Source organism: Hetaerina americana, unplaced genomic scaffold, assembly GCF_022747635.1.
Source record: "Hetaerina americana unplaced genomic scaffold, ioHetAmer1.1.p SCAF_166, whole genome shotgun sequence".
Classification (NCBI taxonomy): Eukaryota; Metazoa; Arthropoda; class Insecta; order Odonata; family Calopterygidae; genus Hetaerina; species Hetaerina americana.
In genome coordinates this window covers 462,310-490,036 of record NW_027286726.1, presented here as the reverse complement: position 1 = coordinate 490,036, position 27,727 = coordinate 462,310, and the positions used below count along the sequence as shown (strand labels likewise).

Below are 27,727 nucleotides of genomic sequence, written 5' to 3'. Positions count from 1 at the left end.
CGGATTCATGTCGGTAATGGCACCACCACCGAACACGTCCCAAGTTTTATAGATCTTTTTTTAGAGCTTCCCATTCTCTGATTTTATCGTTGCATCCAAGGGTCAGATGCGCGACGTTGTCTATTCGACCGCATGACGGACAAAGGGGCGAATTGGCTAGCTGAAGGTGGTGCCTCACTTCCCTCGTCATGACTGTGTCCGCGATTAGGTTAAACATTCCACTACGTGCCTCATCGTTCGCCCTGCTGGTCGCCCAGTTTTTCCAAGAAATCGTTCTTTTTTGTGTATTTTGACATACAGGGTCTTGACCCGAATTGCTTCTCCATCTCGCAGGAGAGAAGCGACCTTTTTTGTTTCATCAAATGCCCTCCGGTGGCATACGTCGCGCGCGAGTTCCTGCCACGTGTCCTTGAGGAGTGCCTTGCGCCACGCGTCGTCACCGCCGAGGATGCGCAGGCTAAGCTTCGCGTAGACCAACTTCGCCTTTAGAGCTGTATCGGTTACATTGAGATCACCCTGCTAAATCGGGCCATAGAGCTGGTTTCGGGACACTTTCTTCACGTAGCCATTCCAGATCATTTGGTTGGTCACTCTAATAAATTATGCATTGTATTTAGCGGGTAGGGGCCACAATGCAGTCGCTCCAATGGAGTCGAGCATCAGTGAGAATTCCCGGCTCGGGTAGTATGTCATCCTTTCCCTGTTCGAGGCACTATCCCCTCGGCGGTAGATGGAGTTAAAATCTCCGCCCAATATGACCTTCCCCGAGAAGGAATACAGGTAGGGGAGGATAAGTTCATTAAAATATGTTTCTCTGCCCTCGCTCGCTCACCGGAGGGAGCGTAAAAGTTTGTGATTTGGATGCCATTCACGATAACGGACGTTTTTCGGCCCGATGTGTGGCCGCGAACACGGGAAAACGGAATGCCATTTCGGACTAGGCTAGTGGTGTCAGAATGGCAGTCGGCGAAATCGCCGATAGCCTTAAAGATGTTTGCATCCCAGACTATCCTCCTTTACCTCTTGAAGGAGGATAACATCGGCCCTAAGATCGCGGAGAAAACGTTGGAAGACTCCATTTTTTAAAGCCCTGTAAGTGCCGGCAATATTCAGCGAAATGAAATTCATTGGTGAAATAGAAGAGCAATGAGCACCAGACATCACTCACCAGAGTCTTGGTCGTGGCTTACGTCGCTCAGGTCGTGGCTCGAATCCGAGCGACGAGTGCTTCGCAGCATTCCGGGACGCTTCGTCCGACGGGTCGGCGATCGAGGTCTCGAGTTGTCGCCACATCCTTCCCCCCCGATTTCGTCCGAAGAGGAAGAGCCGGCCGTGGTCTCTACGAGGAGCGGGTTATTCGGCAGCGTTCCACGGGGGGCCTTCTTCGAGCGAGCACAGCTGGGGACCGTCATGGCCCAGGAGGTGGCCTCAGGGGGGGCCGGGGTAATGGACTGGAGGTCATCTGCCAAAAGGGCCCCATCGGGAGAAATCAGAGATCGGTCGAATTTGTCCGCCTCTAGAGGAGCCCTGGGAAGATCGTCGACACCTTGTCTGGCCTCAAAGGAGAAGGACGATTAAATATCTGGGATTTTTGACGTCGACAAAATTTTACTCGTACATGTGTCAACTTCCGTGGCCGGTATACTTTCTTGAGTGTCCGTGATAACGGAATCGAGGGGCCAGCCGTTGGGGATTGGGGGCATTCGCAATCGGATGCATCCTCCCCCTCTGTCACCCGTGGTTCTCGGGGAGTTGGCAGCTCGCGATGCAAGGATTGCGGGGTGAGGGCGTCGTAGGTGTCGCCAAGAAAAGGAAGGATGAAGGATGATCCGTCCTCCTTTGACGGGGTCACGGAGATAGGGGCGGTGGTCGTGAGAGTATAATCGAGCTGGTAGGGACCGCAGTTAGTGCAGTGAAATCAGCATTGCTGCGCTACCCGTCCTCTTCTCTTTCGGATCCCTTTCTTCCGTTGACGACTTTCGCTCCCTCTGAAATTTCCCTACAAAGGGGAGGGGGATGCGGGGGTTCGGCGGAAGCAGCTGGGGGCGCACCCTCGATAAATATCAGGGACCGCGCCCTCTCCTCCACAGCCATCTCGGGCTCGTCCATCTCCTCGGCGGTGTTCGGGTTGGAGGCCAAAAACATTGCCTCCGCATAGCTCTTCCCTTCCTGGTTCCGAGGGCAGGTCTTGCGCTCGTGGCTCTCTTGGTTACAGAGGGCCACGTGTGGCGCTGACCGATGTAGATGATGATGGCCAAGTTGCCGCCGATGTGGAGGTACGAGGGTATATTTCTTTCAACCGTCATCCGCACCGTTCTCGTCCCTGTCAGCACGCGCGCCATCTTGTCGCCCTCCCAATGTATTCCCCCGAGCGATGGATTATTCCAAAACATTGAAGCTCGCCTGCTGTCTTCCAACGGGGTGTGCACGGGGAGACAAAAAACCCTGACATTACAAGGGCTACCGGAGGTCTCGTCAATGGTAATCTTCGTTCTCTGATCATTTAGGGATGGAAACGGTAGTTTTCGTTGGATATTATCTAGAATCCTATTCATAGTAGCTTCAGTTGCCAACTTCAGGAATGCAAAATGGCGGTTATATCCAAATTGGATCGCCACAATCTCTTCGGTTGTGAGGCCCGGCGACTCTAGTGTGAAGAGGTGGACCCCCAACGGAGTAGGGGGCTTGGCCTTCTCATCAACTTGCAAGGCGAGCGTGTTTACACGACCTACGACCATTTTGAAAAAAATCAAAGAAAGGGGCGTGCCAAAGGAACAAGTACTCCAAAGAGAGAAAAAGAACACTCGTGTGCACTCCCTCCCCGCTACACGCACCGGCGTTAGTAAATTAAAAGGAGCCTAAGCTCTACACTAGGAGTCAAGGTCAGTCTTGATCCATAAACAAAGCGAAAGCACGGCCTTCCCGGTGTAAGAAGTCGAGAGTCAAACCTCACGCTTCTAGATGACCTAGGCGGTATACCGCCACTCGAAACGAAACACGATCGGAACCTCGATTGCCAAGAGAGTCCGGCAATGCCGCAATGCGAAATCCCCGCGGCCGAAGCCTCGGACCCCGGTGCATTTTAGACACTCGATGAGCACAAGCACGTCTTGCTATCGAGGAAACTTAATTTTCATTTAAATCTGCAGGGAGTTAATGCAACCAAGTGCCCCGATTCTACACAATCCTCCGAGTCCGTTTGGAGCATCGGCTGGAAAAATATTTTTATATCGTTAAAAGCTTCCCTTACCTAATCGTAGAACAGGCTTTAATTTGATAGTAAACCTTTCACCCCCTAACGACGCCCTCTTCTGACCCAAACTGAACGTGCCAGTCACCTCCTCCCCAAGGTATCTGAATAGTTTTCAGCATTCAGGCATGGAATTAGTTACGCCTCTCGCAATAATATCTTGATATATTTAATGCCATATTTGCACGAAATACATAATATAAAATACGCTCATTTTCGCCCGCAATGCCGGTTGCACGAGCGGGGGATTTGATTTTCCATAAAAGTTTTCCGCACATCTTTAATTGCCGATTCGTGGCCACCAGGAACGCAGCCTTTAAATGACGTGTGTAGGTCACGAGGGACCAGTCCCTCAAAGCATTGCACGGTCTAGTCAGGTTACCCCCTTGGTTATGTGCACATACGGTGTCTACTCTTGATAATGAATGATGAAGTAATTGAATTGTACTGGCGTTTTACAGTATGAGAATTTGAATGTTGTACATGTATATTTCACTTGGGAATTAAAAATCCAATTAATGCTTTTTGAGGCAGTACCCAGAAACGTGGTACCCTCTCTCACTTTCTTTTTCGATGAATGATTGGATCTTGAACGGACGTGGTGATGGTCGTATGTATGTATGTGGACGTAATGTGACCCATGGCAGTGAGGCCACATTTCGTCGACCTAGGTCGGAGACTGCTTCCAGGGAATCGGAGATGATTCCGCCAATGACTGTAATCGGCCTTATGCTGGCGCATAGAGTAATGGAAATTCTAGAACTCATGTAAGACGGAAGTGGGGGGCGGGGGGAGTCCAAGTATTTGAGGAAATTCGGGGTGGTTAGAATTACGAGAAATGAAAACCAGGCGATCAGTCCGAAGGAGAAGCAACGCCTTAGTGCGAGGGGCGCCAGGGAGCCATATTACGCGGAACCAATGTTTGCGTTTATTCGGATGCATTCCTTCCTCTGCCGACTGTCATCGCTATGGACGCGGGAGGCAGATCGGTGCGCAGACGGCGAAGCGGAATAGAACAGTCGGCGTGCGAGAGTGAGTGGGGAGGGGAGTGGTGGGAGGGGTGGGGGAGGGGAGTGGTGGGAGGGGAGGGGGAGGGGCGCGGAGCACTTGCCTCCCCTCCTTCGACGGAGGCTCCGTCTCGTCGGTCAGCGGCGAGCGAGGCAGTTACTCGTCGACCGCCGGGTGCGTCGTACGTCTGCCAGAGGGATCCGTTCGTTCCCCCTGCGATATCGCGTGTGATGCCGTCGAGGCGTGCGTCGGAAGTGTCGTTCGTGGAATTGTCGGAGGTTCGCCGCATTCGGTTCAGGAGGAAGTGCGCTGTCCGTGGCAAGCCGAGTGCTCGCGTCTGCCGTCCAGGAGGTTCCTTTGTCCTCGGAGGATTACTCATCTGTTTCACTTAGCTGTGAGGAGGGCGCGGTGGCTTCCATTGGGCGCCGTCGAGGACGCGCACGCATCTGCCCCACTCCTCTCCCACGCACGCCCTCTCCTGACGGACTCCAGAGGCGTGCTCAGTTCCACCTCGGGCGTGACGTCAGCCGTTGTGAGTCAAGCCAAGACACACGCGAGGTCCCCCTGATCGTGCCCCGCCGAAGTGACGCCGCTCTCCCTGGGAGAGCTTCCCGCTCGGGAGCGGGCCTCATCGCGGGGGCCCACGCGAGGTGCACTCGAGGGCGAAGGCTCGGCGTCGTTCCGTCCGGTCCCCCTGGCAAAGGGCGTCACTGGGCCTACAGCCGTCGCTCCCCGCCTTCGCTGCCCCGCCCGCCCCCTTCCCACGTGGGGAAATCGGAGGGTGCGCGCGCTTCGGACAAGGAGGACACGAAGGATCGCCACGGCGCGCGTTCAAGTCTCGGTAGGTCAGCCTGGCTGTTCGGCGGCGCTTCGCCGGAACCCGCCGTCAACATACGACGCTGCCCCGGCACGTGTCGGCGAAGTCTCCGCCGAGTGATTGGGATTGAGGGGAAGGGGCAGCCGACTGCAGCGTTTCAGTTTGGTGCTGGCGCGCTCGGCGATCCGTGGAACGCCATCGAGGCCGTTTCGGTGTACTTTTGCGCTGGGTTCGTCCAGGGGTGTGTCAACGAGAGAGGGAAGAATGCCGAAGGGAGAGGAGCGTTGAGAGGGCCCTCGAGGGTTCTCCGTGGCGGTCGGCCCCTGCCCGAGCCTTCCGGCCGGGAAGGTGTGGGGCATCGATATGGCCCTCCGCAGTGGGCGGGGCACTTGGGGCGATCCCGGTCGCCGCGCATTGCTGGCCGTCGTCGGTCTTGAGAGGAGTCGGGAGTGACGTAAGACCCTCCCCTTCCCCTCCCAGTGTCCCCCCCATTCCTCCAAACCAAATTTGAATTTCTACTGCTGGAAACGGCGCAAGAGTGGGGCTGATACCTACTCCCTCGCCGGGCACGCGTGATTGCCCCCCGGAAGGGAGAGGAGTGAAAGGAGCCCATCTGCCCCCAACCCCCGCCTCCTGACCATCCCTTGTGTTCCTTCTCTTTTAATGTTTGTTTGGTTCGTCGCAAGTTCATCTTGGAGTGTTTTTTTGTGTTTGCCTGGCGGTGGTGCGTTCCCTCCGATTATTGTGTGCTTCCTTGTGGTGTTCTGCGCGAGTGTTCCTACCTTCGCCGCGCGCGACCTCCCGCGTCGGCGAGACGCCACGTGTGGATGTTATTGCGTGCGCGCTCGCTTCTCGATTGTTTTGTGCGAGGAGGGTGAGTGAGTTGGCGGAGGGAGGGGGCGAGGAAGAGCCTTCGGAGAGGTAAGCCACTGATGATGCATAGGCAGATAGATCTAGTTGGGTGTCCCCTTTTCTGGCTCGATGACCGTGGCCACGCCCTCAGCTCGGGCGCGTTGGAAGGGGCCGCGCAGGACTAGCCTTCCATCATCCGGGAAGGAGTCGTGAACCGTATACATTGTCAGCTGTGATAGCATGCCCACTGATGAATGCACATGGGATGCCATTTAATTTTAAAGTCACCTTAGCATCGAGCACTGGATATCCTGGGTCTCGAGCGTGCCTTTGATGTCGCAAGAAAGCGCTGCACAGCCCCTGACATGTGATTCACAATCAGTTTCACTGAACCCTTGCTTGGGCGCACTTCCGAATGGAGGGAACTTTCGGGGCGATGATTGGTCGCGCCGTCGCGGGAGTGTCTGCCCCCCAGGGGTGATGGGGGGAGTGGCTGGAAAGGGGGGGTTTTAAGAGCAGCCACGGTTTCAATTCGCGTCGTTCTCGGGTCGATTCGCTTGTTGGTCCATGCCGCGAGAGGCCCCTGAGTACAGCGATGCCTCCAAAGAATGTAACGTCAGTTGAAAAATTTGTAATGGCCTTATATGGAATAATAAATTTCGAGGTATCATCCTAACATTTTCCTTGAGAATTATTCCTTTTTTTATTCGTTTGCTCTGCTTGCATTCGTTGACTGAGACAGTTTTCTTTTGAAATTTCCAAAAACCGGGGGCGCCCTTTCGCCCGGCCGTCGATGTTGATTTGGGTATGTGGTGCCGGCACCACCCCCGTCCTGCCGAAGGATGGGATCCGAGCCGCGCGTTCCCATCTCGACGCAGCGCTCTTTGGTGCGAGGGGACTTGGGGTCCAGTGCTCCTTGGGATCCGTGTGATGTGTCGGCAAACAGTTGTAGTTCGGTTGAGCGCCGCCTGCTCTTCGTCTGGTGGGCATTTTCGCATAGCGATGGTGACGGTCATCGAATCATTGGTGAGCCGCCCCCTTTCCTTCTATAGATCACGTCACACTTAATTGAATATTGTTCATTCTGTTACATTTTACACCTCTAAGTAAACGGGTCTCTCCCATGATGTCTTTAAAATGAGAGATATCGAAAATTGCTGAAATGCACACATTACCAAACTATTCAATTTTCAAGATGAAAATATTTCTCTGCCTTTGCTGTCGATGTGTATTCAGCCAAATCTTGTGTGTGTATTTGAAGTATTGAAGCATTTCGATGTGATTCATAGTGAATGTTTTGTGTCTCTTGATCTGTTGTGTCGTGAACTCTTTCCCCTTTTGGAATGGAGAGAGTGCATCGCAGTTTGCAAGCATGCGCCGTTGCCCGCCGCCACGTGTCGGCCGTGGCCGCTGGACCCATCCGATGCAGTCGCTCGGTCGATAAAATATCCCATTTGGCGGCGCCTGCTTGCAGCCATGCGTTTTCTCTACTTTTCTCAGCCGTCAAGTGTTTCGCCAACCGCCTTCCGATATGATTGGATTGTGCTGTTTGTGTGTTTTTTTATTGTTATCCCTCTCTGCCCCCAATGTCCGTCTCCCTCCCCGGATACTCATCGCGATTGGCCGTTCTCGGCCGTCGGCGCTCTCGCGCGCCCGGGAAGGGATCTTCCTCCTTCGGCCGACTCCACCTCGGCCGAGGGTGATCGATGCACGCCCCTCCCCCCCCCCCCCCCCGACACATAGAGAGTGATTCCCCAATTCATCTCTTCCTCTTTGAATATGCAAATGATAAATTGTCAGCGATGAACATTGTGATAATACGACATTTTTTACCGTAAATGTGATGCAAGAAATTATTTCAGTCGAATGCGCCCAGCGCTTAGTTTCAGGGAACACGAAATCGTCACCCTTGGGTTGGTTTCCGATCTAGTGCGAAAAGTGGAATCTGCAAGCGAGAACAAAAACGCAGCGATGGCGATACGTATGACGCCTGGGATCAAATGCGATGGTTTAAGCGGCGTCCGTCCTTCTTAAATGGCCGGCGGTGGTCGTTCCCGCCTGTCACCCGCGCAGTCCTCCTCCTTACCGCTCTGTGTTCCACCCGCCGCGCGGCAAGTGCCTCTAATTGGAAAGAATGAGAGGAATGACACCATTTGTAGATACTATGTATTGTAATATATACTAAATACAGTAATGGATAGTAAAAGTATCTTAATTAGTGGTACTTTTAACTGCCTGTATGTGTTTTTCGAGTGAAGATGTTCATTTCAACGGGCCTCTTTAAGCTAACCGTAAACGACGACCCAGTCATGACTAGCTTTCTATCGTCGTGGAGAGACAGGTCTGTTGTATGTATATTCGATAGGTCAGACTGACATCAGTAATGATGATTACGATGCGTTTTTTTTAAGGTAATCTACCGGTTAAGGTAGGTTTTTGGATGGACACAACTACCAAACAAATATTTTACTGCTCCTAACGAAACACAAAATCCATCACTCTATATCAGGTCCCTCTTCATCTCTGAGTTCTTTCTTCCTCCCTTCATCCCGTCCAACATCCCTATCCTGTTCCTTCCCTTTCCTCTTTTGCCCAACACTCTACCCTCTATCACAGTCTTCAACATCCCACTGCCGTTCACACCCCCTTCATCCACTTTTCCTGCCTCCATAGGATTGCTCCCAACAAACCCCTCTCTTCGCCCACCATACCAAGTACTTCCTCATTTGTTTTCTTCTCTGTCCATTTCACCTTCTCCAATGCCTTATACGATTCTAAATTAACCGGGTTATAAGGAGGGACCTGGTGTCATCTTGTTGGGATTCGATGGAGATGAGTCGGCGTCGGGTCGTGTGCATACCCACCGTTCGCAAATGAGAACTACCCGTGCACCGGGCCATCAGTCCGCGTGTCGTAGCATGTGGATACGGTCCGCCGCCCATCCTAGACATCCTCATTTCCTTTCGCCTTGAGGGGCGCGCGCCCCATGTTGGATCGACGCAGTGAGTTTAGGGCCGGGACATGTTGAGACTTCACTTCTTAAGGCGTCGGGGCCGTGCCCCAAAGTGAGTTCGTAAACAAGCCGAAGGAATTTTGATCGGAAAGCCTTGCTTCAAGGTAGATCAACCTGTAAGCGATTCATACGAATGAGATTGATACCAACCTCATTTATTCCTACAAAAACAGTACTATTTTGCTGTGTTTATTTTAGCCTGATCTAGTTCAAATTTTCGTTTAAGCATACTGTCATATTTAATATATGTACATTTAATCATCAAGGATTAAAATGTGTCATTTACCTAAATGTTATCGCTCCGTAATTTCCATTTTGTTTTCTGATATCAAGAGCACTTAATCTTCACTAAAGAAGTGATCAATCAATACAATGAATATGAATACAGGCGAGACAGAAATCCCATTGGAATAAGTTTAATGCATAAACGCGATTGTTTTATTCGTAAAAAATAACGCCCTTGCGATTACATTTACACGTTAAAGCCACATAATTAGCTTCTAACGTTAAACAATTTATTTGAAAGATACCCCTCCTCTTAAGCATCTGTTTATGGCGTAGTAATTGCGGAGGATGGATCATGCTCTAAGGGAATGCGTTTCACTGCGATACTAATTGTTGGTATCATCGGGAGTTTGGGGACGAAGTCCGTCGCGGCCTGAAAGGAGGCCGGCCCGCGTGGGATGGATGTCCAGCCCCCAAGTCACCATCCCGGTGTTGTTTCTCTACATGTGAATTAGAACCGTCGTCCATTCGTGCCTCTGCACAGCGCAGAATCGCTCTTTTTCCGACGCACGCGGTGGCCCACTTCAAAACGCACCTTGTTTCTTCCGCGCAACGTACAATTTGAAGTCAAATGCAAGTTTGACTGATCTGATTGCCATCACATATCTGCTCTCTAATTTTTTTCCGGCACATTTCCGACCGAGGCAAACCGGTTGTCCGGCCTACCGGCGTATTACCGGTGCGAACCTATGCACGGATATTTTACGCCGATGCATTGATTTTCTGTAATCGGAATGGCATGTCATCAGCCGTCGGTGGCTCCGACTTGGATCGCCCAATGACGCAGAAATGAATGAGGAGCATCGAGTGAGGGGTGCAGGATCGAGATTTCCTGCGTCTCGTTCCGAGGCCTCGTTGAATCCAGTGCAGTGGCATTGAGGGCGTTGATCCGAGTCCTGACAGAGTATCTTAACAAAATTTAGGGCCCCGAAGCCAATGGGCGAAATCTCCCGGGCGTCGACGGATTTCTTTCGAGTCCTCCAACGCGACAATTGAAATGACGAGTGCTCCTGCACAACCCATTCATGTAAATGACCTCGTCTCGGGTCGTGGGAAGACTACGACGCGTTATTTTCCGTCTCGTATGCATGTATTGTCCTGTCTCAATCCTAGAAGTGGCAATGGCTCCTCTCATTGTCAATTCTCGAGGTAATCTTGTTTTTTTTTGTTTTTGTCAGGTTTCGGGCGGAATTGAAACATGGCAAATAACCATTAGTTGCAGTTTTTCACTCAGTAATTAACCTAATTTTAATAGAATGTTGGCCCCTATAGTATTAAATATACTTTTCTCTTCCGTATTTTCCGTCTACTATATGACCTTTTGCCCTAGATACTTATTAAACTAATACATATATGTCCGAGGAAGCATAGGTGGTAATAAATGAACTCTTGGTTGTGAAAAAGAGTAATTACAGGTGGCTCCTCCCGCCTTGCCTTTGTTTTGATTTCACTGCCAGGTGTTCTGGCGATGTATATATTGCGCCAGCCTTACCATTGCCCTGGAAATTGCGGTCAAACCGGAAAAAATGGGGATATGAAATTCAGGTTGTGAAACTGGAAAAGCGGGGAGAGGGAGGCGGGCGTAGGGGGTTGGCAACCCTGGTCGGCCACTCTCTCGGCCGCGAGGGAACGAGGGAGGAGCGGTCCGGGGGGGGGGGGGGGCGGTCACTTCTTCGATCACCGCCCGCCAGGCCTGCCACTCGCATCCGAACACTTCCTCGCGATGCATAATCCGCTCGGTTCGCCACTCTCTCCTAACTTTGTGTTTAATTCGACCTTCCTGCTTTTGGGTATCTCATTACTTTGGTTTTCCTGATGTTCATACAAGTATTCGAGTCACATTTCTTGCTTAGGTCATTGGAAGTACGCCGCCAAAATAACTGCAGTCGCTTCGCTGCCGGGATACGCATCTATTGGTCTTCCGGAATCCCGAGTCACTTGATCGTCGCCGCCAGTCGCGACTCTAGCAGCCCTTCCCACCAATCCCTCACTCTGTTCTCCATGTTTTCCATGTTCTGCAGTGGTGGCAAGTGCTCCCCCCACCTATCCAACCTACCCACGTTGGGTAGTTGTTTAGGTTTTCATGCAAATCCTACAAATTATATAATGTGGAGATGGTAGTCCGGTGGGTCGAGCGCTAGGGAGGCCGACCGGAAGGCCCGAGTTTGCTTCCGGGTGACGCCTCGGTGTACCCTCCGCTTCACGCAAACTGATTCTTTCTTGTTTTGAGTGTCAGGCCTTCCTGGGCAACCATAGGTTGTGCATGGAAAGGAACTGACCCCCTTATCAACCAAATTGTGAAATTCGCACGCCTTAGTAGTGCCTTGGAGCGGGTGAGCATTATCCTCACCTATCAAAGTAACCTTTTCCTCTGACCTTGCTTGGTGTCTTTATAAATCAGATAGTCTACGTAATACGTACCACACGCACCGTCGAGCGACATTTCTTCGAATATTTAGGGTGCCGTCCTCCATTTTGATGTCATTGCCACCAGGTGGTGTTTGCATCGCCCGGCCGTATTTATTTCGGAACTGATCAAGTGGCTCATTTAATTTTTAAGAGGTAACAATTGTTCGGAAGTTCATGGCTACCAGTGCCAGGACGGAAAATTTTACACGGGTAACAATTCTCTACTGTCATAAAAATTAAATCAACGATTAACTTATATTATGCATTGATTATCAGGAGACGGTAGAGATTAAATATGTATACATTGAGAAATAGAATGGAAGAAAACGTTTCCACCCGGACCCTTCCCAGCTCCGAAGTATGCCGTCATTATCAAGGTACGAAGCCATGCGTGAATTCCGGGTTCCTAGTTCCAGGGAAAGTGGTCTATGACGAGCAAAGCTGCGTAACCTAGGACAATATTTCGCCTATTAATATTTTACCATTCCTCATAGTGTCGACGATCACGTTATTTCAGCGTAAGAGAAAGGCGTGCCACAGAAATGCCTCCCTGGTCGTCCCTCCCACCTCGAAGGATTACAATCCCTTCTTGGGTACGTACCCGTCCCCCGCGAGGCGCTAGAGTTAAGCAGTAGTAGTATTGCAGGCTCCCTATTCGAAAGGGCTCGAGGTATGTCCCCGCCATGTCCTTTTCATTCTTGCATGCCGGGTTGAAACCCGGTTGGTGGGACTCCTGGCAATCGAAATTAAACCTTTACAAAAGTGCGTAGTGATGAATTCTTGGAATGAGAGCTGTTCCCTCACGAATGCCTACCACCCGAGGAATATCATGCACGTTTATTTTTTCCATTTAATAGACCCATTTTCTTAAGAGTGTTACAGCATGATTTGAATAAACGTATCCTGTTTTTTTATTTGTTGCATTCAAGTAAGTGTGATTGACTTTTACCAAGTGCATGATCAAACTAATATTTGTGCAGAGGTGTTATGATTGAGATAGTGCATTGATGGCTGGTGACCTGACACCCCCCGCCACACGCCCTTGGGGCTGCTTGCGGAGTATTGTGAAGATGTTGATGAATGCAGAAATATTAAATGTAGTCTTGGTGAAATACTTAGGCGTTACCCTCACTCGCGATATCTCCTTGGCCACATGTATGTAAATGGGAGGAATATGTGGGCAAGCTTACAAAAGATAAGGATTTATTAGAAGAATACTGGATAAAAGTGATGCAAAGGTCAATCAGAAATGTCATCTTTCGCTATTTAGGCCCCATTTACAATATGCTGTAAGTATATGGGATCCTCTCGAAGTCGGATTAATTGCCGACTTGGATCGCGTGCAACGTAGATGTGCTAGACTCCTGAAACGTTGTTATAAAAACGCACGAGGGTAGGCTGAAAAGTAATGCACACATGCTTGTCGGGCGCGAACAAAAACAAATAGCAAGATTGGGCAAAAAGTGCATTAAAGTGCTATTCTTAAGTTTCAAAATTATATATATATATATATATAATTTTCAACATAGTCACCGTTGAGGGTAACGCATTTCTCCCAGCGTGTAACAATTGTTTTCATTCCGTCACTGAAAAACTCCGACTTGTCTCGAATCCAGGACTTGATAGCTGCCTTCGCCTGAGGTGTAATGCTTACCCTTGCGGTGTCTCTTGATTTGAGGAAAAAAATTAAAATGTTAAGGTGCAAGATTGGGGGAATAAGGAGGGTGTGGCTTCGGTTCGAAGATCAGGTTCCGCAGAGCCTCTCCAGTCGCGCGCGAGGTGTCTGGACGAGCGTTGTCATATTCGAAGATTATTGGCGTCAGGCCGCCTTTAACACGACATACTTCTTCCTTGGATTCCCCAATATGGTTTGCGATACGCTTTTGAGTGATATTACCATAAACAGACTTTAAAAGACGATTTCAGCTGCTAAACATTCGATAGCAGCACGCTGTTTAACTCGCGTTGACATAGCCCCGGAACACCTCTCCATTCTTTCGCTTCTCGAAATACACTGGATGAATGAAACGACCTCAAACGTGCGCATGTGCGTTGAGGGGGAATGTTACTTCCACGTGCCGCCTGGCGCGCTGTTAAAGGTCATTTCGTTCGCGCTCCACAAGCATGTGTGCATTACTTTCTAGCCCACCCTCGTAGTAGCGCATCCGAATCATTAAGAGGAGCGAGGCTGGGAATCACTCACTGAGCGAAGGTTAAATTACAGATTAAATCTCTTTCCGCTTAACGTGGAAGGACGTCTATTTAGCAGTGATGGCGGAAATGTATTATTAACCCCATCGTACTACGGTAGGAGAGATCATGTAAATAAATTAAGGGGGAGTAAGTGTAGAACAAATAGATTTAAGATGCCATTTTTTCCACGGACGATGAGGGATCCGACCGCACTTGGTGGGGATGGTCAAAAGTAGTTTGGTGTGTGATCACCCCCTGCCACACACCCTTGCGGTCATTTGCAGGGTACTGTGTGATGAACAATTAAAAAATGATCAAACCAGGTCTCCTCTCCCGTCACTCTTTTGAGATCAGTTCAATCAATGCCCGCAGTGGACAAAAAAGGGCGCTTTCTGCAATAGCAGACGTCCGATTACCTTAACCTTTCGACCTCCCCGAAGTTCATCATCCGCACCTGCGACGAAATACGCCCCCTCCCCTGGTCGGTGCCCCCCGATCCGCCCCCCCCCCTCGTGCACCGTGCACCAACGCGCAGTGGGGCGCGCGGGGCAAAAACGTCGTTTACCTCTACGTCACTCGTGGCTTCGATTCGGCAGAGCACGGCAGACCCTGCCGAAGCGAAACCAGATATCCATCTCCCTTTCAGCCACAGTGCCCTCCAAGGTCACGGGTGGGTGCTGCATTGCAGAAAGCGCGGCCCCCTCCCCCACCCCTCCTCCTCAAACGAGTGCCGCGAGCATCACTCCGAGGACTCTCTTGACCACTTGACCTTCTCGTCAGCGATCTCTGTGCACACCGAGGCACCGCTCCCCGCTGGAGCCACCCAAGTGTTCGGATCCCTTCGATTCCGTGTCGGCATTCCGCTCCGATTAAAAGCATCTCTTCCCGGAGAGTGGCGCCAGGACGACCCGACGGCGCCTCCTCCACCACTTCACGAGGAGAAGCCGTTTCTCCTGATTCCTCTCGCGTCACATTCCGGGAAAAGCTGTGCATACATTCGTGTAATGTTTCCCGAGAAGAATTAATAAATGATGGCTTTGCTACATATTTTTCGAATGCTTCAACATCTCTGAAAGAAAAAGATATGCACACATGCATCGCCAAGCCCCGACTATGGGATCGTAGCTCCTTAGTGAATGCCAAAACTTCCGTTTGCCCGAACACGGAGTTATTTTTATTCGTGGACGTCCAATATTTTGCATTAGCATCGCTCTTCCTCCTTGAAAGACGTCGAGTAAATAAATGTTTGACTGACTTTTGTTGCGTGCGTTGTCTGTCACTCTCACGACCCGAGTGACCCATTGCTCCGCGACGGAAGTGACCCTGGGGGTGCACTCTCATATTCCACTCTTCAGTCATTCGGTTGTGGCCCACCTTCCGCCGCTTCAGTCGGGGATTGGCTTCCATTCCACCGCAAACAGTCGGTGGGTTTGGATCAAGTCTCGCCGCTGGGTGGCCTTGCTATTGGCTGCTGAGGGTCACAGGGCGTGGGCGGGGCGAGTGGTGCCGACGCGGCGCTCGCGTGTGTGGGCACCCGATGCCGACAGTTCGCAGCGCTGGTTTGGTTCGCGGCCACCTTGTTCGTGCTGCTCCCGTGCCAATCGTTGGAGTCGTGCCATTCCGCGAAATGGTGCCGCAGCGCCGTCACGCCCGAAGGAGTCCCCGCTTCAGGGTTCCCCTGCTCCACTCGTCCACTCTGATTACGACGACGCTTCGCTCGCGTATCACGAGGCATCTCCGGAGTGGGAACCGAAGGATCGGATCGCAGCGGTTCCCGATCCGAAGATGTTTCCTGCCAAATGCACGAAACTTTGTCGCGTCAATAGTGGACACAGCAGCAGGAGAAACCGGAAACCTAGAACCGCCCATGGCGATTGGAAGGTGGAAGAACCACGAGCAATCCGATGAGAGATTCTCTCCCGTGATGGAGTGAAGTTTCCGGGGGCTCTGTGTTGTGGTGGAAAGGGAGTGTTTACGAAGAGGCCCACGTCCCATCCCCACGGGTCACCTGCGGAGGAACGGCGGGTACACTCTGCGGGATGAACGATGGAACAAACGCTGTCGAGGTCGCGAAGGGGGTCGTCTGTGCCCTGCCGACCCCCGGTGGCGGTGCTGCCCAACAACTGATCCCTCTTCCTCGGGGTCGCTCTTCCTCCCCACTCGACCCTTTCGCCGGACGATTATTTCGCGGAAGCGCTCCGCTCTTGCTGGAGGGCTCAGTGGCGCCTCTTGAGCGTGACGGAAGTCGGCGGAACACACCTTCCCGCGAATCTACCAGATGGGACAGACTGCCGATCCTCGTGGCGTCGAGGGGAGAGGGGGCGGCCGACGGAGAACGGGCCTCGCCTCTCCCCTCGACGCCCTTTTCCTGGGATTTTCGCCGGCGGAGAGGGGTCGAATTGGACTCATAAATAAAACATAAGGGTGTATCATTTGTTTGAATATTTATGGCGAGCGTCCAAGTTATCCATTTTCCTTGAGAGTCCACGCCGGCAACTGGGTGCCGATTTCGGGGCAAATCAATTTGATGTCGGATCGAGGAGCCAGGGACCGACCATTCTTGTTCCAGCAATTTATTCAAGTGACCCGTGTGCCGTGGATTTAGTTTCAATGACGCACTTTGGAGCGCGACAGTTAAGGCCTGCGCTTGGGATCAGAATTGGCGATGGTCAGGAAGTGGTAACCTTCCTTGGTAACCTAAAGCCTTTCTTCTTTAAATGGCCGTGATATTTGGACCATTTTCATCTGAAACGTTTCCTCGGGGACCACCTGTTCCACCGGGTTTAGTTTGTGACCCGTTTCAATCGATTCACTTGCGGTAAAACAATTTTTTTCACTTGCGGTAAACCAATTGGCGCGCATCGCGCAGCTGAACCAGCTGTTCAGGTTGGGGTGCCGTTCGCCCGAGGGGTCATGGATGGCCATCAAGTGCAGCTTGATATTGCCCTCCGGTTCATCGGCGTAGCCCTCGCGGGCGAGCGCCCTCCCTTCCGTCGTCGTCCCGCAGGTGCGGAGGTGAGGATTCGGGTTTGGACGAGATGCTGCGACGGACTCCTTCGCGGGTGCGGGGATCCCCCCCGGCGGCTCCCTGCCGTCAGCGCCGCCACCTTGGGCTGGTCGCTCCAGCGATCGCGGCCTTCTCGAGAGAGTGGACGGCGGGTGCCGGCCCAGGTACGCCCATCGGCACCCTCTCCTCTCCCCTCGCCTCGCTCCCCATCGGAAGAAGCGGGACACCCGGAGGTGCACCAAGTGCGGGCGACGCGCCTCTCCGTTTCGGATGCGACGGCGGCGGCAGTGAGTGGGAGTGCCGTTGTTCTTAGTCTGTCTTGCAGGGGTCGCCATCACCCCGTGGTTCGCGAGCCCATCGGAGGTCGCAGAAGGGGTTTGAGGTCTTGCGAGAAAGTTCGAGCGGCGCGCCCAGTACTCGAGCATTTCGTGTTGTATTTAATGCACCGTCGACCATCCTATCGCACTCCTTCCTACGCGACCTCATCGCTGCACTTGCACCACTGGCAATCACGCGGCACGGCGGCGACGCGCTAAATACGACTGTGCAGAATGGCCAAGGCCTCCGATCGCCTCTTCCGCCTACTTAGCCTGTTACAATATTCGAGCACGTTCGCCTGTTTCGCGGTGGGCTTGGTTGACCTCGAGGGGAGGGATGCCCCACGGTCGAATTTCGACTGCTGCCCCGCAATCGTGGCCTTCGGGTTCGGCCGCCTGCAACTCTCTCGCCCCCTTTCCATTCGGTGTCTATCCGTCGTGGCGCTTCATTAGACGTTAGTGCATTGCAATAATCCTCTTCTGGCTGTGAATGACTATAACCAGCAAAATCAATGACGCAAATTTTGCATTCCGTTCCAAATATATACGTAAGGGGTAGCGTGTGAAATTCGTCTAAATTGTAGGGTCACGTGAGTGCAAAATGTTGAATGTCATATGAGTACGCCACTATATTTAAGTAAACAATATCCAGCAACAAATATTTTAAATGTATTTTTTGTCATTGTTGTCTATACCTTGGTGCATCCTCAATATGGAAATTATCAATGCGGTGTACTTATGTTAGTGCAGGAACCTACATATTTTTCTGATTGAAGTGTTTTTAAGCTGGCCTTGGTAGTTCAGTGCGGCCAGTGGATTTCATCGGGTCGTTTCATTTTCACACTATGCTTTGAGCGTATATGGAAAACGAGAATACGGGTGCAAAATGACCTCAGTCTTCGAGGCATATTAGAAATTCAGGACTACAATTGCTGCTTGGGTGAGGCAGAGTTGAAAATTTCCTTAATGTGTCAACCCACGACGCAACCCTGGAACTGTTGAGGATTGTTACGTTACAGATGTGAAATCGCGCTCATGAATGATGAGAGGTAGACCGAACATCAAATATTGAAATGCATTGTCATCTTAAAACGTATATTTCTCTCACAAAACTGAACTCCCGAAGAATGCTGACCTCATCTGCGAATAGTGTAATGTTTCTGGTTGTTTTGACTTAGTAGTAGTTTTTATCGGAGGCGGCCGACAGCTGAGGTCATTTGCACCGTTTGGGATGGCCGGGAAAGGGTGAAAGGTGGAGAGAGAGATTCCGGCGTCGGTATCAGCCTACTCTGTTAACGAAAGGCGCCAAGGGGTTCGTAGTTAAATATCCATTCCGATAGACAGCGTGCTCTCCACAAAGCACCTCAATCAGGGAACGGGATACCACTGATAAATATCTGTCACCGCCGGGATTTGAATCCGGGCCCTCTGGGTGGGAAGCCAGTACGTTATCCACCGCAGCAATCCCGATCCTCTTGTTTTGAATTCAAGCCATTGATATGAATGAGGAGAAGTAGACCGAACATCGAAGACAGCCGAGGGCAAGCGCGTTGCCGAATTTCATTCTCATGCGCGCAGAGGACTGTGCCGTGGCCCAGGGACGAGAGGCATGCACTGGCAGCTGTCCCCCCGCCCCCCCGGCTGTTGCGGGGGAGGGGGTCCACAAAAACCGCGCCAGACGGTCGCGACCGAGGCAGCCCTCGTCTTCCCTCCCGGGGGGGGGGGGGGGGGAAGATGCCTGCCTGCTCGTCCCGGAGTCCGGAATGCTTTCGGCAAAATCGCAATTATTTACTCGATGATTGAGCGTATTAGCGAGTAGAAACTAGCGGAGAATCATTTGAAGCGTGTCTTACCTCTCAATCGGGGTGACCGAAAAGGAATGTGTTGACTCGATTGAATATCTAGGCGTTACCCTCACTCGCGATCTCTCCTGACTGAAACACATTCGGGGCATATGTGGACAAGCTAACAAAACAAATAGGATTTATTATCAGAGTACTGGGTAAATGTGATGAAAAGGTCAAAGAGAAATGTTATCTTTAGAATATGCTCCAGTATATGGGATCCTTAGAAAGTTGGATTAATTGCCGAATTGGATCGCGTGCAGCATAGAGGAGGTAGATTTGTTAAACGTTCTTGAGATAAACTTAGTAATGTATCCAAAATATTAGAGCAACTATATCAGGGTGGGAATCACTAACGGAGCGCAGGATAAATTTAAGATTATATATCTAGCATGAATTGGAAGGATGTTTCTTTAGCAGTTATGCTGAAAATGTATTATTATCACCATTTTATTACGTCAGGAGAGATCATGCCAATAAAATTGGAGAGATTAAGTGTAGAACAGATTGATTTAAGATGTAATTTTTCGACGAATGATAAGGGATCATAATAAAATTGTCCGATCGCGCTACGAGGGAAATGGATGTCGGGTAAATAGTAGTCTGGTATGCAATCGCCCCTGCCATACACCCCGACGGTGGCTTGCAGGGTGCCACGCGTGAATGAACAATCTCTCTCCGAAGTTTTGGCAGAATCCAAAAGAAAACAGAGGGCACTGCTGATTATCGAGAAAAAGTACGCAAAATGGCGTTCGAATCGGGAGTTCCCGAAGTGGTCGATGATCACTTGTGAGCGGTGTTCGGCGTTGGTGCGTCCGTGGAGAGATGGGGCAGAGTTGGGCTGGTGCACATACGTGAGGGACGAGGTGCTATTGACCGCCGCGGTTAGATCCCTCGGCAGGGGACGAGAGTGAGTCGCCCGGGTGCCGATAGGGCGGGGGGGGGGGCAAGTGCGTCGCCCGGAGCACCGCGGATATTGATTCAATTAGTGCGTTCCCGTCTTACTCTCCCAGAAGCGGGCGAACCATGGGATTTGTGTCGGTCGGGGCGAAGACCCGCGGAGTGGCCGTGCTTACGGTGGAGGGAATTGTCGGGAGCGCTTTAGGTGCACGGGGCCACTCAATGGCGCTTTCTCTTGACCATCCGCTAGAGGCGGGCGTCAATGATTCCGGGACGTGAGGAAGGGAAGAGACGCCGGGCCGAGAGCAGGCGAGGGGAACTCAATCCGCTCATAAAGTTAGCTATGCTTGCGGGCGATTCCCATCCACCCTGATACTCACCTATTCCTCTACGCCGATGACACAGCCATTGCAGCTCAGAGCTGGTGGCCTTACAAAACCACTGACGCTCTGCAAGCACACCTTGATCTAATCGAGTCCTGGCTTGCTGAGTGGAGATTATCTGTAAATCCCTCTAAATGCACCAAAGTATGCTTTACTCGACACCCGACAAAATATAACAATACCTATCTTACCTTAAATCAACAAATTCTCCCACAGAAACCAACCCACACATTTTTAGGTGTAGTAATGGACTCTAAATTATCCTTCGTTCCTCATATCAACCATAAAATTTCCAAAATCCGCTCCACCGCATTTGCCTTACATCCTCTTCTTACTCAAACCTCCAAAACCTCTCTTTCTAATAAATTGAATATCCTAAAGTCAGTATTACTTCCTCAAATTCTGTATGCATCTCCAATATGGGCCACAGCCCCTGCATTTGCGTTAAAGAAAGTACAGACTTGGCAAAACAAGATTGCTCGCCGGCTTGGAGGAGCACGCTGGTTTATTCCAACAGTGAATGTTTTCAGAGAACTTAACCTTCCAACAATAAATGAAGCCATTTATGCCGCCCTAATAAGTTACAGGAAGTCGCTTGAACAGTCAAAAAATCCTCTCATCGCAAACCTTTGGTCCTCGTCACTACCTTCTGGAATTTACCCCTACCCACACCAACTGGTAAAATCTAAAACGTGCATCCCTAAAAAGAAGAGACGCCTAAACCTGCCGGCAAATATAACCTTTCATTCTACCCTTAACCAACCTCATCGTAATTTCCCCCCACCGAAGGAAACTCCTCAGCAGAAAAAGACTAAAACGAGACAAGGGCCTGGCTCTCCTGATATCCCTAACCTACTCCCACCTGATCCTACCTGAGAAATGTATCCCTCACTTCACCCTTACTACCAAATAAATGAGCTTTCACCAAAGTAAAAAAAAAAAAATTGATAAATAAATAAAAAAAATTATAACAATGAACTCTACGAAAGAAAAAAAAAACCTTAAAAAAACAATAATAATAAAAAAAAATAATAAAAAAAAGGAAGGGGAAAAAAAAGAAAAAAAAAGTAATTGAAATACAACAAGACAACTGAACTATCCTGTCACCCTACCAACCTTATTAAAAATTACCACAACACAAATACCAACTCTGCCTCTAAAGGATGTGAATCCGAAGGAGTAGTTATAGGTTTACTTCCAATGGTCTGGTCTGGTCTGGTCGATCAGGCTTGAGTTTCCCGCCCAATCATTGCTTTGTAGCTCGTTACTGGATAAGTGTTTTCGGTATGGGATGAGAATCAATCTTAAGAATAAGAAGTTGACAGTTTTCACGGAGTGGGGTGACTTCGATTGAGCATTGTTGCCAGGAACTAGTCAATATATAAGTCGCAAACATCTCTTACAAACTGCTATAAGCTGTCACAAACATTTCATTCGGAACGCTTGAAATATCCACCGTTAAATTCCGAATTAGCCTCCAGTGATTTTTAACCGTCCGGGCCCCAAAAACAATCATTTGGGTCGCCAAGGTTTAAGAAATGATGATGCGGAAGTCCGAGAGGTTAGTCGTAGCTGCGACAGTCGAACAGAATACTTTATTGCTGCCGTCTATTAACGACTTTGGAAGAGATGTGATAAAGTGTTTGGATGTAGAGGGTCAATATTCGTCAAATTTAAATAAATTTCAGGGAATTACTTTGAAATTTATCGCTTTGATCCAGTTTTGTGAGTATTTATTGACTTACCCTCCTATAATAAACTGGGCAGGTAAGTGACTTCACTTCGCTAGCAAGTTTTAAAGTGGAAAGGAAAAGTAGTAAGGATCATAAAAGTAAAATTTCCGTAGGGTAACGAGTTATAGACTAAGGGGAGGGAGTTGATGATCAGAATGTTGAGTAAATATTGGTAGAAACCTTGATTAGAATCTGAGTTTAGTGCGGGGCGGACAATTGGTCGTGGATGCAAGAGGCTGGATTGGAGGCTGTTGGGGGAGGGAGGAGTGGAGAAAGATGGAAGGGATGGAGTTCTGTTCTGCTAAACCGTGAGCACGGCTGGTGAAGATACAAATCTTCCAGAAGTTCTTCCGCGTCGGTCCATTCTCGAGGATGACAGTTTCGCCGGCGTTGCTGTCTGCGTCCTTAGGTTGGTTTTTTTCGCCCGTCTTATATAGGTCGACTCACATATTTTCGCCAAAATGCGTTTCCGAGCGAATAGCTGCGGTATCCTTCGGCGCGGCCTCTTCTTTGTGTTGGCTCGTGTGAACGAAGGTCATCGCCAAAGTCTCATGATGTGTTGAATTCAGGAATCAGCGTATCTGAAAATACCGTGTATGTATTAAAAATGGAGGGAAATCAATCAATGTTTCTTTCATCAGTATTTCGAGCTATGTGCTAAATAGTTATATTGCAATCTGCGAAATTTCGAGTGAAAGTTAAAATGAGTTAATATCCGTGAATATCTCAACAATCTTGCACTTTTACGTTCGTGCGGGGTGTTATTTTCGATGATGCCTTTGACATTTAAAATTCTGTCGTGAAAAAACTATAATGCATAGATATTCGGGGGTATAGTGTGAGACAATATTGACGTTCGTTTAAAAACATTAAGGCTCCGAATCCCCATAGGCATTCCGAGCATTTTCCAATGCACACACGATTCATCTTTGCTTCCGCACCCAGTTTGAGTGGCCATCCTCCACGCACTCTAACTAAGAATGCTATCCCAGGTTCGGCATAAGATAGTGCAAAGTGCGCCTAGCGCAAGGGCGTGGACATATATATTCGGGCAAACACTCATCCAGAACGGTGGAAAGTACTGTGTTAATTTTAGTCATCACTGTGACGTCATTTTGTCCCTATCCTTCAGCTAACCTTCTCTTTTTTCAGAGTTCAGAAAAATTTCAAGCTGTGAAAATGAGACTAAGAATGGAACTCCTAGGGAGTAGGAATATGGAGTTTCCGTGCAATGGCTACGATGGATAGAATGAATAGCGAATGCGCTCTTTGTAAGATTTCGTTAGAATGGAATGATAATTGATTTTAATGAGTGATGAATGTGAAATTGGACTTATAAGTCGTGGTAAACTTTGAGAAAATGGAAGCAAGGGGGTGGCATGATATTTATTAATTGAAGTGAAAATACTGAGATCCAGAGCGCGGGGTAAAAGCGACCTCCCCCACCCTTTCCCCCCAAGAATCCTTCTCGTTACTTCCCCTCTAGTGATCGGGTGCGAGGCAGGAGGGGGGGGGCCTTCGGGGGCCTCTGGCTGGGAAGCTCTCCCAATCGGCCACGCGGAGGGAAACCGGTCCTGCGGCATTCGCTACCATAAACACGCTTGGGGAGCTCAGGTGCCCCCCGCGGGAACCCCGCCATGCCGGGCCGAACAAGTGCGGGAGCGAGGGTGTTTGCCACTAAATGGAGAGACCTTTAAATCGGGATCTTTAATTAGGCAGCAGCCTCGAGGTGGACGGGAAGGTGAAATGAGGGTGAGGTTCCTGCCGTTTAATTACCAGTGAGAGGCATTCGAGGGGCGTGGCTCGGCGCTTCCTTGCTTCGTCCGTCTTTGCTCGGCCGAGAGATATTGTCCTCCGGTCGATGGGACGACGCTCCTTTGCGATTGGCGTTTGAAATTAAAATAACACCCCCTGGATAACGATTGAAAAACATTCTGATGCATATGGATGAAGGGCAGAGTTTAGTGCTATATGATTATGCCACTTAACGAGTAAATTGCAGGAGCTCCTAAAATCAATGGCATTTTTCAATCGTAATTAATCACTTTCGGGTGGGCATTCATGGGAATGTAACTTTGTAAACATTAATGTTACGAGTTTCACCCTGCTAAACGAAATTCGGGCCAACAATTTTCATTATATTATCGTATTATTATTATTGTATTATTATTATTGTTGGTAATCTAGCGGTTGAGGTAGGTTTTGGATGGACACAAAAGAAAATTCCCTGTACCCTCCAATCGGACAAAACCGGACACCAAACACTACAACAAGCCCCTCTTCATCTCCGCATACTACCTTCCTCCCTTCATTCCGTCCAACATACGCCTATCCTATTCCTGCCCCTTCCTCCTTTACCCAATATTCTCCCCTCTACCACGGTCTTCAACATCCCACCGCCAATCAGAATGCTTTTCTTTCTGCCACCAATCAGTCACCTTTTCCTGCCTCCATAGGATCTCTCCCAACAAACCCTTCTCCTCGCCCACCTTACCCAGGACTTCCTCCTTTGTTTTTTCTTTCTGTCCATTTCACCTTCTCCATCTTCCTCCACAACCACATTTCAAGAGCCTCCAATCTGCACCTATCATCCTGCTTTGACGACCATGTTTCCGCGCCGCAGAGAACTACACTCCACATCAAAGTTTTTGATGAGTCTTTTCTTAACATCCTTACTCAGCGTATCTGTCATCAACTCCCTCCTCTTCGTGGAAGCCTCTTTGCCTAGCGCAATTCTTCTCCTCACGTCCCCACTACTTTAACCGTGTTGGCCCAAAACACTTCCGAGATTCTTCCACCCTAGTTTATGAACTCCTGTTTTTAATTTAACCTAGCCTTTCCCTTTCTAGGAGACCCCATTTCCGTTGTTTTGTTTACATATCTATCGCACTGAATTGCCAAGTCACTCAGCAATACCTGCAACCCGTTGGCTGACTGGCAAACTAGAGCTTGGTCATCTGCAAACCGAACAGATTTTATGAATTCCCCGCTGACTTTCACTCCCATGTATCTCCGTTTCGAACCATGCTCGTTTAATCATTGCCTCCTCATATACGAATACATTGAATGACAAAGGTGATAACGGACGGCCATGTTCCATCTCTCTTCCTAACATTGCGAATTCCGACTCTCCGTTCATGTGTGACACACGGATTTATTCACCATTCTTCAATTCAAACTTTCCATTTTCTCGCTCTGCGTCTTCCACCGAGCTTCCTTGGCTCCGCTAGTCACCCACCTCAGTTCATCATTTAACTCAATATTCTCTCTGCTACCTATCGCTTGAGTTTTTACATTCTTCCATTTTCTTCTCTCGTCTATATTTCAAATCATTTCGTCTTTAATATGGACAATATAATAGCATGTAATACTGTAGCTATTTTTTCGTTTGCGGCCATCGATGGTACACGTCAATCAATATGTATCCCATCTCGCGCGCCAGGCATCCCCAGTTATTTTAACGGCGTCCCCAGCATCCGTGCTTTCGGTCCATTCCCAAGCTCGTTCCCTGGGCACTCGCTGTGAGCACATCCGGACCGGGTGGCACTTCCCTTCGCCGAGCGTGACGTGACGTGTGGTGTGGGAGGGCAGGGCAGGCCGCGCCATCGAGGCATTACCATTTCAACACCGCGGCGCCTCGGTCGGGGGCCGACAAGGCGCGTTTTCAAGTTGGCGGCCGCGGATGTGCAGCTCGTGTTTCCCTGCCGGCCCTCTGGGGGAGCACGGAAATCCGACGTGATATGAAGAAGGGAATGGTCGGGGAAACTTATTTCTCAAGCTGATTGGTGTGCGCCTCAGGGAAAGCAGCGAGCTCCCTTGGGCACCAACCCGCCCCCCGCGCATGTGTGCACATGACTGCCCCACGCGCCGTGACCCGAGAAGGTTGTGCGGCCCCGCGAGTGTGCCTCTGGGGCGAGAGGGGAAGTGCGCGGGTCGTCGCCGAATGCCCTTTGGCCCCCTGAGGGCCATTCTCCTGGGAGATTTTCTCTCCGGGTGCCGAGTTCTCCCCTCGTGCTCCCCTCCCCTCCGCTGGACAGTTCACGGCAGCAAGCGTGACCCGCTCGGTGGGTTGGGGGTCGAATCCAGGCCCACGGGATGCCTGTGGCTGGATTGCATGATGGCTCCGCGCATTGCCGTTCGTCACCTGTCACTGTTGTTACGTTACTGAGGCGTCACGTAGGTGTCACGTATGAATAGCCTTTGACCACCCAAGACAACTTCTCCAATTGAAAGCTGGCTCAGTGACTCTGAGGGGAAGTGAGCTTGGATATGTCCGCCGCTATTTTTTGTCGTCTCGGCGTGTGGAGTTGAAGCGGAGCGGACATGGGAATCCCCGTTCTTCCGCGTGCTTCTCCTTTGCTGGGCCCGGAAACGAAAGACGGTCGCCGTGCGTGTTCACTCGTCATGTCGCAGAAAGAAGCGTAGAAAAGTTGTCAATTTTTTTATTTGTGTTTTGTCGCGAGGCGCCTTATTTCATGAGTCATTATTTGTTAGCAGCAGCATGTATGCTCCCCATGTGGAGGAATTCAGGAATAAATTTGAAATCTTCGCGATGGATTTGCGCCACGGTAGATATTTCGCACCCTTCGGACATCATTCAAATGATTTCCTCTTGCTCTTGAGTGTTTGGACGAAAACCAATCGGAGGGCTCCGAATGGTGTAGTTTGAATCGACAAAGCAGTCGCCAGTCGTCGTATTATTCCTTTCGTCGGAAGTTGGGCCTGCACTCGCGGGGACGCATTGCAAGCGAAGGGTGGGCCACCGGAGGCTGATTCTTCCGGGGGCCTTCGACTCGGAGAGAGGCAGAATGTGGGTTGCCCCCTCCCCGCCGCGTGCTGGGAGCGGCTGTTGGGCAACAGCACCACGCCGCCGTGGCGCCCTTGGCAGCCGTGTGCCCCACCCCCACCCATCGCTGGCACCGCCCCGCGCCTTGCTTTGTTGGGAAAGGGCGTGGGACGCACTGCAAACCGCGTCCCCGCCCGCTCCGCCCGACGAAATGGACTCCTTCGCCACGGTGGGCGGGGATGACCACATCCTCCCACCGCCTTTCGATTTGCATGATGGGAAACTGCGACTGTTCGCGTGTTGGAAAGTGTGTGTGAAACTGCCGCTGGAATTGAAAATGGCATAAGAGCAGTCTGCCCGGCAACTGTGGGGTTTCGTTGCTCCCAAGTCAGCCTGCACCACGCCTTTCAACGCCCACACTTCTGCCCGCAATTCCCAACAGTTTGGGCACCAGCTCTCTTTGCCTCGCTCCGACCAATCATCCTCCTTTTCACTCTTCTGGTTAAGATACCAATGCTCACCCGACCATTGCATCCGGGCAAATTCGTCCCTCGTTCAAAATGACCGGGATGTCCCCTTCAAAAACTCATCATTCCAAGTTTTTCTAAATCCTCGAGTGTTTTGAATGTATGTATCATGAATTCTATCTATCCTCATATATATATATATATATATATATATATATATATATATATATATATATATATATATATATATATATATATTATATATATATATATTTATATTATATATATATTTATATATATATATATATATATTTATATATATATATATTTATATATATATATATTTATATATATATATATTTATATATATATATATTTATATATATATATTTATATATATATATATATATATATATATATATATATATATATATATATATATATATATATTATATATATATAT

General features: G+C 49.9%; 1 protein-coding gene across 1 annotated transcript in view; it reads left to right on the top strand.

The window, feature by feature from the left end:
* The first annotated feature begins 5,080 nt into the window (after positions 1 to 5,080).
* LOC139687096 (uncharacterized) overlaps positions 5,081 to 27,727 on the top strand; it is a 168,148-nt gene continuing 145,501 nt past the window's right edge. Inside the window, exon 1 of the mRNA XM_071584202.1 lies at positions 5,081 to 5,996. The gene's annotated coding sequence lies outside the window, so the exon portion shown is untranslated. The remainder of the gene's footprint in view (positions 5,997 to 27,727) is intronic.